This window comes from Cydia pomonella, chromosome 8 (assembly GCF_033807575.1).
Source record: "Cydia pomonella isolate Wapato2018A chromosome 8, ilCydPomo1, whole genome shotgun sequence".
Classification (NCBI taxonomy): domain Eukaryota; kingdom Metazoa; phylum Arthropoda; class Insecta; order Lepidoptera; family Tortricidae; genus Cydia; species Cydia pomonella.
The window spans coordinates 14,801,551-14,816,200 of record NC_084710.1 but is presented as its reverse complement, the minus strand read 5'-3'; the positions used below and the strand labels follow the sequence as shown (position 1 = coordinate 14,816,200).

At 36.6% G+C, this 14,650-nt stretch overlaps 1 protein-coding gene across 1 annotated transcript in view; it reads left to right on the top strand.

Moving 5' to 3' along the window:
- Positions 1 to 2,263: 2,263 nt before the first annotated feature.
- The window catches only part of LOC133520648 (uncharacterized), a 258,897-nt gene continuing 246,510 nt past the window's right edge, over positions 2,264 to 14,650 (top strand). Inside the window, 1 exon segment of the mRNA XM_061855198.1 lies at positions 2,264 to 2,421. The gene's annotated coding sequence lies outside the window, so the exon portion shown is untranslated.

Sequence of the window (14,650 nt, the reverse complement as noted above, 5' to 3'; positions counted from 1 at the left end):
ATTTCCCCAGTTGGGATCTGCTCTAGATCTGGAATGACATCTACTGTGCTGTGCCCTGCCACACAAAGCGATATGACATTCAGTGCCCATACCTATCTTCTGTACGTAAAGTAGTTTAAGGACATAACCAGGGTCTAAAATACACATAGTTTCTGTTTATTAGGTTTAACAGTTGGGGCTTTGAATGTTTTAACATACCTACACCATAAACTGAAACATGGAAAAGCCATTATTTAATTTTAAAGGTAAAATTTTACAACGAAGCATACAAGTTGTGGACAGATTTGGGTCGGTCAAAAAAGTTTATTCGCCCAGTTAGCAGTTAAACCTTATAGATAAATAGTTATTTTCACGTCAACTATTCGGAAAAGGGCTTTTTCTTTCCTGCTAGGAAGAATCAAAGCGGCATTTTTTTGTTCTAGGACACTATTTTGATATTTTTTTGTAGGTATACTACTTTTTTAGCTTAAATATTATTTTGAAATATAATATTTCCTCATAGGTCATGTGAAAAGCAGCATGTGTCACATGGTAACAAAATTATTTTCGTCTTGGGCGTAACACACTTGTATCCCTCATTACGCTCAGAATTATATTTTATAATACCTCGCTACTCGCGAGATTCTATTATAGATCCTTCGCTTCGTTTAGGATTCAATGTTCGCCCTCGCCGTAAATATGTCATTTTGCTCCCTTGTGACACAGTCTACTATTGTTTTACAAGGGGGCAAAGTTGTTGTTTAACCGCTAGTGCTAGTGTTGATACCCAAGCAAGCGAAATATTCAAAAATCCCATATCCATACCGTGAAACAAAAAATAGAGTATCATAAGATTTGGGCTTCGTATAAATCTTATAACGAACCTATTAAACGTATTGGAATCAAATTGGACAGTCAGATCAGATAGGTAATATTTAGTGAAATCGTTGCGTTCAGTGAAACTAATGGAAAAGACGTGACAATAATATTTAGACGTGGTTATGGAACGGATAATATAACTAAATCAGTGCAAACAGAACAATTTCTTAGAACATGTCGCACTGAAAATCGGATTTATGTTTGTATGAAGTACGAATTTTATTGACTGACGCATTTTAAAACATTTCTAAGTAATGGTCTGTTTGTTCTTGAGACATATTGAGATAAGTACCCTAAAAACCAAATTAAGCCCTAACCATTTCACGAATGAATAAAAATAACATTCATTCAGTGCATAATGTAGGTTAACTAGAAATTTACAATTTCCTTGAAACTAATAGAATTCCACAAACTGCCATAACACACGTGAATGCAATTGGAACTTTGTAGCTTTGTACGATTTATTTTAAAGCCAACCATATGGAATGGGGAATGCAATAATCTCTCATTTCATGAGCACACACGGTTTTATTTAGTTAGCAATCCGAAACTTTTAGGGGCTAGTTGAAGCTCTGCACTGCAATCATCTGGCCCCTCTTTAAACGCACGTGATATACACCTACGAAATGCGGGTGCAGCATTTTTTTTCACGCTCTCCAAGCGAGTTTCGACCTTACACGTGATGTTATAAAGTCGATTTATTATTTGGCTTTATCTCTTGCGCTGAAATATAGGGTGACCATGCGGCGCGTCAAACATTGCGTGGACTTTATTAAAGGGGCGGAGGGTATAAATTGGCGTATCGTAAATTGCGAAGCATCGGGCGACCCCAACGCGCATCGCGCAGACGCGGAAGCGACGTCACTGTAGCGCTAATCTGGGGCCTATCCAATGTCCCGGTTGCGATCGCTGTCTCTAAAACTGCATAGGCACATTCAATTTTATAGGCGGATATAATCAATCGAAGATGTTTTTTGCTCTAAGAACGTTACAAGAAAAATATGTCATCCGTGCTAATTTCATATTATGCTGATTTTTAACTATCGATTTCAGTTGAATAATAATCTACAAATAATTTTAGTAACAAAACACTTGTGTTTTTCTTTGAAGCAAAAATTGAATTGGAACAAGAATATTTGGACAAGTACATATGTCTATTTCATTTTCATTTCATTTATCTTATTCACCAATAATATATCTACATTGTGTTTGGATGTCCTACTATTTTACAAGCCTAATTAACAATACAAAATCAAACGAATTGCCAGCCTTATAAAACCACACTCACTTTTGTAAGACCATTAGACATCTCAGTAGCTAGCTTCAAATACAGTATCTCGATAGCAGAATTCGTGGTAGCTCCCGCAAACGCTGCTAGCTTCAGTCCGCTCAGAGTTTGTTTATGTATTGAAAGACAACAGATTGGTACAGCCGCCGGCTCCAGGCACGGATGTAAGATGTTCCGATTTCATGTGCGTTTAGTACGGTGTAATTATAACTGAATAGTGTCGTGACTCAGTGCTGTGTTGACGTTTTCGACTGTGTGATAGATAGTGCATACAGGTAAGGGTTGCTTGGTTTAATTGTTCCATATGCGGTGTTCACTGTGGGATAAGCTGCTGTTGTGTACTTAACTTGTATTTTTGTGGCCCGACCGGCTTTTATTTCAGCATGTATTATTGTTTTGAACAATTCTTAGTAGGAACTAAGTGCATCATCAATTATTTTGTTCTCTATCAAAAACTAATAATTATACGGGCAATTAAATTTATTTTAAAGTCGATGCGTGTTATGCGCTTTATCTTGATAAAATACAATTGTTATTTGTAATACAATCTGTGACTTATATTGACAGACACAGGGGTTAAGATTATGTTTCGGTATTTTATCAGTATGTACTAGGTACCTAAAGCTACCTAGATAATAAACTTTAGATTTAAGTGTTTTGTAGAGTTAGACATTATCGTGCAATTTGATCTCATTGTTACTTGAAAGCCAATTTTTTAAATGGCAATTCCATTTTTAAGTAAAACATTTTTAGATTTCGCTACTTTTCAGTTAAGTCAAAGAATGTTATAGTCAAAATGTGATAAATTTCTTAATCGAGGCCTCAATCTCTATTTTCCAATCGATAACATTTGATAAAAGTGTCGCTAAAGTCGATAACCCTGAAAGGTTTTGTGTTGTACATCGTACATGTAACCTTACTCGGCCCGTCATTCGCAGCATGCGTAGAACCTTTCCCAAACTTGGTTCGAAGCCGTTTATTAACTTAAAGGGAAACAAACAATTAGTTCCGTCGTGTTAGCACTTTGGCGGGTTTATTCATCTTTGAGGGTAAAGATAGATGGGTATAGTTGGTTATATTTGAACGCTTGAATTTCAAATATGACGCTAACAATTGTAATTAGCAGCAATAACTACAAAGACGAAAAAGTACCCCACAATACAATCGGGAGCAAAAAAAATCGACTCAAGTCACATTTTTTTAAAATTTTCCGAAAGCGAAAATTAATTTATTTAATTTGAATATTTCAGTAAAAATTAAATGGCAGTATTATTGTGTATTTAATAAGCTATCAAAAACAGTAATAACCGATGAAATCGTAGAAAATAACATTTTACCTGCTTTGATGACGCACGAGTTCCCATGTGAGTTCACTTTTAAGGGCCATAAAAACCGGTGTAACCGGTTATTTCTTATCAGAGTCTTATCAGAAGTTGACCTGTGCATATCTTCCGCAATCATTCCTTGGAATTACCTGCATGAAAATGGACATGACAGAAACTCAAGCCGGCCAAGTTATCGTCTTGCTTAATCAAGGCCTTACGCAGCGTGCAGTTGCTGAACAGCTGAATTTAAGTCAGCCTGCTGTTTCCAGAGTCAACCAAAAGTTCACTCGGACTGGAAACCTTGCTCGCAAACCTAGATTTGGGCATCCCAGGTGCACATCGAGGAGAGAGGACCACTTCATGGTTACGGCCAGTCTTCGTGATCGACAGCGTATCAGTGTTGACATCCAGCAGCAGCTGATGCAGAACCGAAAGCAACCAGTCAGCAAGTGGACAGTTCGTCAAAGACTTAAGGAAGCCATCATCATCATCATTACCCACAGGGCCTTATCCATGGAGGGGAGGACCGAACTGGTTTTCATTCCTAGTGGGGGCCGCGGAGGTGGTTTGAACGCAGATCGGTACATCACAGATATCCTGCAAGATCATGTCGTCCCCTATGCAGGATTTTATGAGGAGCGGAGAGGAGAAATGGAACCCCCATTTCATGCAAGATAACGCCCCTTGTCATACCGCACGAGTCACGCGGGCATACCTTGCCGAAGTTGGCATCCTCACCCTTGCATGTCCACCTCTGAGTCCGGACTTGAACCCCATCGAGCACTTGTGGGATTATCTAAAAAGATTCGAGCCCGGGATCCCGCTCCTGACACGATTTTGCCCCTGAAAGAGGCTTTGGTCGAGGAATGGGAAGCTTATCCGCAGAATACCATCAGGAAGCTGATAAGATCTATCAAAAATGGATGGACGGACTGCATGTGTCAAGAAGGCCCGTGGTAGTAATACTAAGTAATAAACAAAAAAAAAAATGGTTTTCTCTCTACAAAATTGCTTTTATTCCCATTTTCAGGACGTTACTTGAACGTTATTTTACCCCATCCTGCTAAAGTCGCTAGTTTTTCAGTATCTGAAATGATACTTCAAGGATTTGTATTTTTTTAAAGCAAAATTTAGCAGCTTTTTAATGGTACTATTACTTTAAGAATACGCGAATTAGTTTCCGAAATATTTTATTTTTAAATCTAACATAAACTTGAGTCGATTTTTTTGCTCCTAAGTGTAGTCACAATTACCGACATAGGGTAATTCCATGATATATCCCACTGGGCATCTATCCTGGAATTACTGCCTACGATTGCCTTGCACATGCTATATGAAATTGTAGTCCTTTTGTTCGATAATTCCTTTCATACAGAGATAAAAAAAAACTTTTCAAATAAATTACTGTCTGTGTAGCTTCCGCTGTCATACCTCTGCCAGTCCAGTTCCACTGTTAGAGTTGACGGTCTATTAAAACAGTCTAATTTATAATAATTATGATTGATGTTTCGGCCCTGAGTTTTATTTTTGTCGAGTTTGCGTATCTGTTTTATTTAATTTTTTATAACCTTTACTAAGATTATGGAGTAAATTTAAATATACATCGTTAATTACGTACCTTATGTTACTATCTGACATATGTGGCATTATCTATGAAAAGGGACCTTATTGCCGATGGCGCTTACGCCGCACTGCGTCGCGCAGCGTTGTATTTGTATCGGAGCATCGTTTATAACGGCGGAAGCGCCATCGACAATAAGGTCCCTTTTCATAGATAATGTCACATATCTGAATAGATAGTAACATTAAACTTTGAGTTACATACGAAGTTTCAGTCCAAGTCTCTTTCCTACTAGAGATGAAAATTCCGAAGAAAATCAAATGCTTTTTTCGGGAATTAAACCAAATTTGTTTTTTTTTTCGGTTTTTTCCTGCTTTATTCGGAAACATTAAATACGTCGTCATACACAATTCCTGATGAATGATGACAGTGTCAAATATATAAAATGCCAGAAACTAACACATTAGACGTACAACCGTCCTGTTTAAATTCCCAATTAAATTCATGTGGAAAAATGCAAAAGTTTAAAAAAAATAGTTTTTTCGGGTTTATTCGTTTTTTCGGAAGTAAGTAATTGTAACTGAAATGTGCTTGTTTTTTCGAAAGAAACTTGAAAAAAATGAGTCGTTTGGAAAATTTCCCGTATTTTTCCGGGTTTTTCCAACGCTATTTCCTACTGATCATCCAGTTTTTCGCGGACACGGTTTTCTGCAGGATCCCTTTTTAGTAGTATACGTGCTAATATAGTAACGTTCACACGAGCATTCTGTTTGTGTTGCTGGATACTGCAAGCATACTACTAAAACGGGATCCTGCAGAAAACCGTACTAGCCGACCGGAACCAAAAAACGGGATGTTTAATGGAAACTTAGAAACAGCCCTTGAGGACGAAATGTTAACGTGTTTCGATAAAACAATAACTAACTGACCCTACCAATGTACCTAATTAGTAATAACAAACGTTTCTTTGTGACTGACATATCGCAAGCAATCTAAATGTCTTATCATTTTACGAGGAGGAACTTCTTAAAGAGACTATATATATGTCTACTTAGGCTTCTTAGTCTGCTTTTCCATTGAGACGGAGATAACAGAAATCAACCTAATAGATGTGGATTACAACCAATGCTATTGATTGAGTCCTTCCTGCTCGTTCCACCCCAGTGGAAAAGCAGCCTTAGGTAAGCCTAACTAGCTCTAAGCATACGATTCAGCTGCAACACAACCACAGGCAGACATCAGTCATGTTGCTGTATAAGGCTTAGTACTAACTGCCCGCGTAGCCAACATGCTAATCGTTGACGCCCCGTAGCAAACGAAACGCAACTGTCACTATCGCACTAACATGGAAGAGCAATAGAGAGAGATGATTACGCTACGCTACAGAGCGTTAACGATTAGCATGTTGGCTACGCAGGCTGAAATAACAACGCTAATGCGACAACGCTGGTCAAACGAGAGATGTGCACCTACAGGCGTCTACTCTTGATAAAACCGTTAATAAATGGTTAACATACGACCGTGACCACACTTTTCCCAGTATGGAAATTAAGGGAAAAGTTCGTCATGATGGTAGGGTTTCTAAATATTAACTTACTGTTGTATCTAGGGTAGGGTAGGGTAGGGTGTTGTAGGGTGTTGTAGGGGGTAGGGTAGGGTAGGGGGGGGGGTTGTACATTTCCCCACACATGAGCGCACATTTCCCCGTGGCGATCGTCCTCACTGACCTATCACACATAGACAGTGAGTCCTCATAAGGCTAATCTGCCAAAAGTGAAGCCGAAACTCGATCGATGTGTGCGTGCGACGCTCGTGTCTTACGCTCAGCGACACACATATATATACAAAAATGGGTTGCCAGAGTTCATTTATTCCCCTTAAAGTAGATGGATTTTAACCACATCCTTATACTTGGCTATCAATCATTTGGGAGTGTGTATGTAGATATTAAATTTGTAGCAAAAGCTTTCAAGGTTTCTTTTAAGGACTTTGCATTTCTGTACTTTGTGAAATAATGTTTAAATAAAAAAAAAATATTTTTTTATTTTACAAATGTGCACAGATAATAGCTGGTAGAATTGACTTTGGAATAATGATTTTAAATGATAAATATTTAATGACGATCATTTGGATTTGATTTGGTTTGATTTTATTTGACTAATATTTTCTTCGGGTTGGTGTGGTGAAAAGTTTTGTGTTTCACTTGGGGCAAAATTTGTTTAACTCTCGTAACTTGAAACCCTCGCAACGCACAAGATTCCATTTTTCGACATTTTGTATCTCTATTTAGCTCGAGTAGCAATATTAGCACGAGCGGTTAAACAACAACTTTTCCACTTGTAAAACAAATAACTATTTATCGTCAGTACTAGTAATTGTACCTAGCCAAGGTGGTAATCGCTATTGCTTCGAACAACGAAACGCTTTGTGTCTCTATCAGTCTTCCATATAAGTGCGACAGTGACAGTTGCGTTTCGTTTTTACAGACCTTAACTGTAAAACCTGTGTTCCACAAATAAAATTTACTTTACTTGCTCATCAAAATGGCGAGAGCATATTCGACTATATTTAGGCGGTTTCCATATTGCATCGTACCTATTTAATCTAATTTTTTCCGTCCATCTCGCAGACAGAAGCGGATTAGTCGGAAATCTAAAACGAATATCACACAAAATAAAAATATGAATTTAAACTGTAATTTTATAAAAGATAAAACATAATTTGAAATAAAAGAATGAAAAACTAAAAAAGAATATTTTCTATAGTCATACAAGGAACTTAAAGTAAGCATATTAATTTTATCAATGTAATCGTCATGCCTCATTTGGAGGAAAAAAGATTCATATCACCTGGCAACATTTATAAGTAATGGCGGCTGACGAAAATTTGGATTTTTGTATTTACAATTACGTAAAAATATCACATTAAACTGGATACTTACGCGTGAAATGTTATATCAGGCGGTTTGTTTTTATTCACTGATGTGTTATGACACCAATTCACCGCACAAACAACCATCTTTCTTGTATTTTTTAATTTATAACCGGGAGGTGTACACAAACCAACTCGACCTTGAGTACTGCGAGGGCCGTTCGGATACGATGACACGAGGGCGACATAATGTCGTACTCGAAATGGCTTCACTAGGGATGTACAGACTAGGCATCTAGGCTAGTTATAAATCTATGATCGTCCTTATACGACCATCTGTTTTTTGTACATAGCCGCCATAGGGTGAAAAACAAATAAATAATACCAAGTTTACATTACAAGCTCAAATTGCAGGTAGAAGGCGCATTCCAATATAAGTTAAGATCATTGGATATTAGTTCCAGCGTATCTCACTCGCACCAATATAAAACTGCGAGCAAGATGCACTGAGAGAGCAGCGCCACTCGTCGTATAGGGGGAAATATCGCAGACACTTGAAATGAGGAGCAGAGAATGTAAACCCCGTATTGGATTAAGATTTATTTGTTTTCTCCGAATGCTGGATGTTCAGTACTGAGTACAATAGAAAATTACACAAAACGGTCTTTTTTGTTGGATACGTGACGCATATAGACCGCGGGCCAGAAGCATTTATCGTCAGTCATTTACCTCCCGGCTGATACTTTGTCAGATGATAGTTTAGATGCTATGATGAATTTAAAAAAAAAATAGTCAGTCGGTTGTATCGCGGTGGAAAGACCGTCAGTTGATGACATGAACATGTAAAAAGGTGAAATTATCCGATCAAATAGTTATTTAAACTACTTAACGTTTTAGTCGATTAAATCATATTTATAGTATTTTCTCACACTATTTATAATAGTAAGCGTTCCCTTCCTGTTTGAAAAATACTATAGAATAAGATTCATTTTGCCATATAGCTATTTCACATACAAAAACATAACGTTTTTCACGTTCTATAAGAATACACTTTTTGTGGTCGGATTGTTTTTAATTTTGATAACCTATGATGTAGTTAGGCTAATACAATAAATAATAATAAGGTACCTGACCCATATAAGGCCAGTATAAGGCCCACCTTATTTATGTTTAGTTACTAAAACAAAACTATGAATTTAAAGTAAAAATAAAAAAGCATTTATTGGATTATCCACGTATCGATGGAAGCTTTGGCTTATAAAACAATGATTAACATGAACTGTAATCGTTTTTGGAAAAAGGATCTAATATTTAATAAAAATCGGCCAAGAACATATTGGGCCATGCTCAGTGTGGGCCACTGTTACTAAGTTGGTTTTGTACACTCATAAAGGTTCCCCTGAACAATAACCTTGTTTTATGATCGGTATCAAATGAACTATAAACTGAAGAATGACGCAAATGTATCTAACAATGAACAAGTGTTCGTTCATCGACCTGATATAGGCTCTAATAATTACTAATTGCTCATTTTTGGTTCGAAAAGTAACTGGTAAACAAGAGGTTTTGATAGACAATAATAATATTGTTGTAGACAATTGTTGAGGTAGAAAAAAGCACGCCTAGAACAGAATAGGCACGCAATTAGAAATCGACCATTAAAATGTTAATGTCTTTTGACTTATATAATTTTAAGGGTATAAAGTTGCGCGAGATACGCTACTCTCGAACATTTCTAATGTAATAAAGCATGGTTTCCTAGTAGGTATTCGAAGTACAGTGAATGAAAACCGATCTGAAATGTTCCGAATGTCCCTGCTCGCAAGTTTCCTGACAACGACCAGGTATTAAACTAAACAAAGTTTACTTATTATAGAGTCGCGAATACCAAATTTATCAACCTCTCATTTGGTGAAAAACTAATACCTATGCTGCTGTGCTATTCGGTAGGGGTTGTTGGAGAGATGCTCTAAAACAATCCCATATTTTTTCGCTTGTAAATATAGAGGTACATTTTTTTCAAGTAAATACAAATTGTGTACTATATACCCTCATGTAATAAAAAATGCCAAAACGCAACATTGTCAGGCTAACACTCTACGGTAGATCAGACTTGCTTCTTGTCGTTTCATGTTCTTTTATATCAGTCCTAATGGCTTACTTGAAATGCTCGTGGCGGAATGAGAAAAAAAAGTCGTTATTCAAGTGCCTACTTAAGTCCTCTATTACAACCCAAAGGGAATCACTGATAGAAGTCTCGATCGATAATTACAGCTTATTAGTCGGTTTCAGGGTTGCATTCGGCATTTATTATGTTTATTTTCATTTCAGTGACAAACAAAAAGAAAATTGCATAAATGTGTGTTATGTTGTGGCATTTTGTTAGTCTGTCTAAACTTTGCACCGACTTGAATGGAATAAAGCGTGGGAGTGTAATTATAAACGTCATATTTTCATAGAAATTTGACATTAGTGATACTACACTTTGTTATTGTCAATGTTATGCAGAGTTAGCTCGGACGGACTCGATCTATTTCTGAAAAATTAAAATTAAAATTTATTATTAATAACACATTGTTATAGGTCAGTATACAATAGTATCAGTCTTAATATACGGCAACCTCCCACTCTCTTTAAAGCGCAAACTTGTCGACATGTGTATCCTGCCCATCCTCACCTACGGCGCCCAAACATGGTCTCAAACTGAATCTGAAAAGTCCAGACTCAAGTTTTGCCAAAGAGCAATGGAACGCAGCATACTGGGTATTCGCAGAGTCAACCGTGTCAAAAACACCGAACTGCGTTCCAAAACCGGCATTGAGGATGTGGGCATGAAGGCCGCCAAGCTAAAATGGGACTGGGCAGGGCACATCTGCCGAATGCACCCCGAGCGCTGGACCAAACTAGCCACAGACTGGGTCCCACAGGATGGATATCGGGACAGTGGAAGACCAAAACGGAGATGGCGGGACGACCTTGATGCATTTTGTAAAGAGTGGCGGGAGTGTGCATTGGATAGGACCAAATGGCGAGAAAGAGGGGTGGCCTTTGCCCAGCAGGACACTATAACAGGCTGATAAAAAAAAATAGGTATCGTATTACATATTGTTGCACATTAATATTATATAGTTATATAATTGCATAGTATTATATTTCATAATATTTAATGCATAAGAAAATTAAATTATCTTATTCAATTATAAACCATAAAATTTTTAGAGGTTGGTAATTTGAAAATTTCATTATAGTTTGAAAATAAAATAGAGATAGGATCGAAAACGTATTGGTGCCACTGCTCACTAGCTCACTCTATCTAAGCGCAGGGACCTTTGTTGAGAGCAAGAGCCTATTTAAATTGAATAAAAATTGACAAAAATATAAGTCCAATAGATATAGAAAAATCAACGTTACAACGTTCGGCGCTCCGATCTTTTTACGCGCATTTCAGTAGTGTATTCAACAATAAAAAGTGGGTGAATAAAAAAAATATTAAGATTGCATATTTATAAAACCTCTTTACGCAGAGTTTTATTTTAATTTTAACGTGGCATTATGTCGTACTATTTGACAATTAATTATATTAATAAGTCCAACTATGGAAATTAAATGAGTTACGTGCAATGATAAAGTATTGTGTATGAAAAAATCTACCAAAGATTTTATTTGCATATTCAGAAGACTGTTGTCACTGACTTGATGCTTTACTATATTCCACTGCTGCCTTGCTGAATTTAAAAGAGGCTGATCAATCTGTAAAGACGCCCCCGCTCCAGCCGGCCTTCCATCTCAGTTAATCGCTGAAAAAATTTAAACAATGGTTTTAATATAATTTATTTATTGAGAAGTTCTACAGCGTTTACAATGAATAATATACAAAAAACATGTGTACTTATAAGAATAGCCAATAACAGAACTCCCTGGAATTTACACAAAATAAAATATCTGTGGGTAGACTTGTGACTTGTGCTGTACAAGAATTGTAGATATAAATTAAATTGTAGATCTTTAAGATACAAAGAAAAAGAAAAATAGTAACTGAAACATGGGAAATTTCCTAAAATGTGTAGATAAAGTTATAATTTTGCGAGTATCACTCTAAGAACAAATTAAATCTCCTACTTTCCTATGAAAATATTTTAAATTGTAATTAGAAGACAGGCGAATCAATTTTAAATATCTAGCAGAGACCCCAATTTTTTTTTTTAGTGGTGTGTAATCAATCTTAACAGATGTTTTGCGCTTTAAAACAGTGTCCGAAGAATGGGTTTACTAATGTTAATTTTTAACTAAGGTGAACAAATACTTGGTTTTCGAGATTTCAAAGCGAAATCTCAAAATTATTTGTCTGGACACTTTTAATCGGCTATCCGTACCAGACTTAGCTCTGCTCCGAGTAATTTCCAATTTCTTCCACAATTATCGGAGGTCACCTATGGAACTAATTTTGATGACGATAATGCGGCGATGACTGGCATGACTGCTGTGGGCCTCCAAAAAAGTCAAACACTAATAAAAAATATAGGTAAGAACGGCACAAAAAATGTATAAAAAAAGGAAATTTGTAGAATAAATATAATATTTTCTTTTGTATGATTTCCCTATTTCTAAGAACTTTTTGATTCATCCTCGTATGAATTGTTTCGCAAATACAGAATAGAAAAGATAGTATTCGTATAGCGTCCAGTTGGTTAGTTAAACTAAGTAATAGTTTAGCTAACCAACTGAGTTTAAACTAATCTTCCAATAGCACCAGTTAAAGGACGACTATAATTCTGCGTGACCCAGATACTCCGTTCCAATATCCGCAGAACCAAGCTAAGCAAACGCCCCATTTCCCCGCATTATCTCTAAGCTTCATGGAAATCATTTCAATATGCAAAAGATTTGCGATAAACGGCTCCGGTGATAGCTTTACGATCCGTCGACGACCGTCCGGCCTTATCAGTCCCCAACCCTTTTCACTGCCACTCATTTAAAACGTACCGTATAGCACTCCACTTATCTATTACGAACAGTCGGCGTCGCGTCAAAGATTCCCGATATTTTGGTGACAAATTCTGACAACAAAAATCTCGAGATCACACCAATGCACTTGATATTTAAAGGGAGACTACTAAAAGAGAATACATGTATTCAGCTCGAAGGTCAGTTATGACGGCAGATTTTTTTTACCAGAACTTTTAATTTTACTGTGCTCTGTACTGTAGTAAGTGTTGAAATTGTAGGAATAATATTTTCTACAAATATGCTTTATAATCGATATATAAATTCGTTTGGTATGTAAACGGAGTTATTTCTATTACAAGATTAAAACGCCCAACTACAATTCAAATTATGGAAGGGATAAATTATCAATTTAATAAGTTACACTAACAATAAACTATCTGAGTTTGTATTATTTCGAGTATTACTTGCTTAAGTAGAATAAGTAGGCTCATAATAGATAAAATCAGTACTCTATCTACATAATATCTAGTGCCTTATCGTGGACATAGTTAAACCCCGAAACCCGTAATTCTTGGCAATTCCTTCCCTGCAGTCTAGTAATCTGCCGTGCTAAGCATATTCTACGCATTTGCATTTGAAAATCCAATTGTGTACCTTGTTACCAAGCTACAACTTACGTAATCAAACAAGTTTTAAAATGCTGAAAGAGCGAATATTCTTTACGGGGCAGTAATGTAGGAACGTTGCAGGAAAACTAAAAGAAATAATTACTCTAGTCTAAAACGAAGTTTGTTAGCCGTAAGGCTAGTAGAATTAGCACTCCGTGAAATGTTAGCAAAGTAACTTAACAACGAACTAATTAGGCAACCCATTCAGGGCATTGAACGAGATTCTTCGTTCATTTCTCAAGCGGATGTGCAATGTAACTTTACTAACTAAATTTCAAATCATTGTTTAGATTGGAATCAAACTAACCTGTCACTTCATAGGTACTGATAACTATCAGCGGCGGCAGCATGGTTCCATTTTTATAACTTGTTACTATGCCCGTTACTTTCACGCTTATATACTTGTAAGAACGTGACAGGCATGGTGACAAATGATAAAGAGCCCACCATCTTAGCCCTACAGGTAAAATACTGGGAAACGTTTAAGTAGACCGGATACCGAACACTGAAGAATAGTAGATTATACACCAAGGGGATAAAGTACTGTTTTATTGTATGCGCAGCGAGGAATTAAGACTGAGTCCTGAGTGCAGTGAGGGATTCAAGTGCGCCCAAGACAAAAACAGCTTTATCTCCGAGGAGTATACTCTACTTTTCTTACCTCCTGCGAGACAATAAAAAAACTAAGGCTACTAGAAAAAATATTTTAATAAAATAAATCAAAAATGAAAATGAACCCGTCGGGTTATAATGAAATTCAGTACAATATTACTACCCGGTTAAAGCCAAGGGCTATAATGATTTGCTTTCGGCAAGGTTTGCATGATATACAGGATGGGCCAAAAATTTTTGCAAATAGCAACACTGAATTTTTCGAAAACTATCAAAGCTAGAGGCGAGAAAATGGCGGAAAATTATGTGTCACTTTGTGCATTTTTAAAAAAATGGAAAACAACAAGTTAAACAATTTTATAAAAACAACGGTTCCTACGTTACTGTACGAAGTCTGTTTAGACTTGAATACGGATTACGCCATGTAAGTGAGTGTCCAAGTTATAATTTAATTAAATCTTGGATCGAGAAATTCGAGCAAACTGGGTCGACAATAAATATCAAGCAAACTGGACGACCA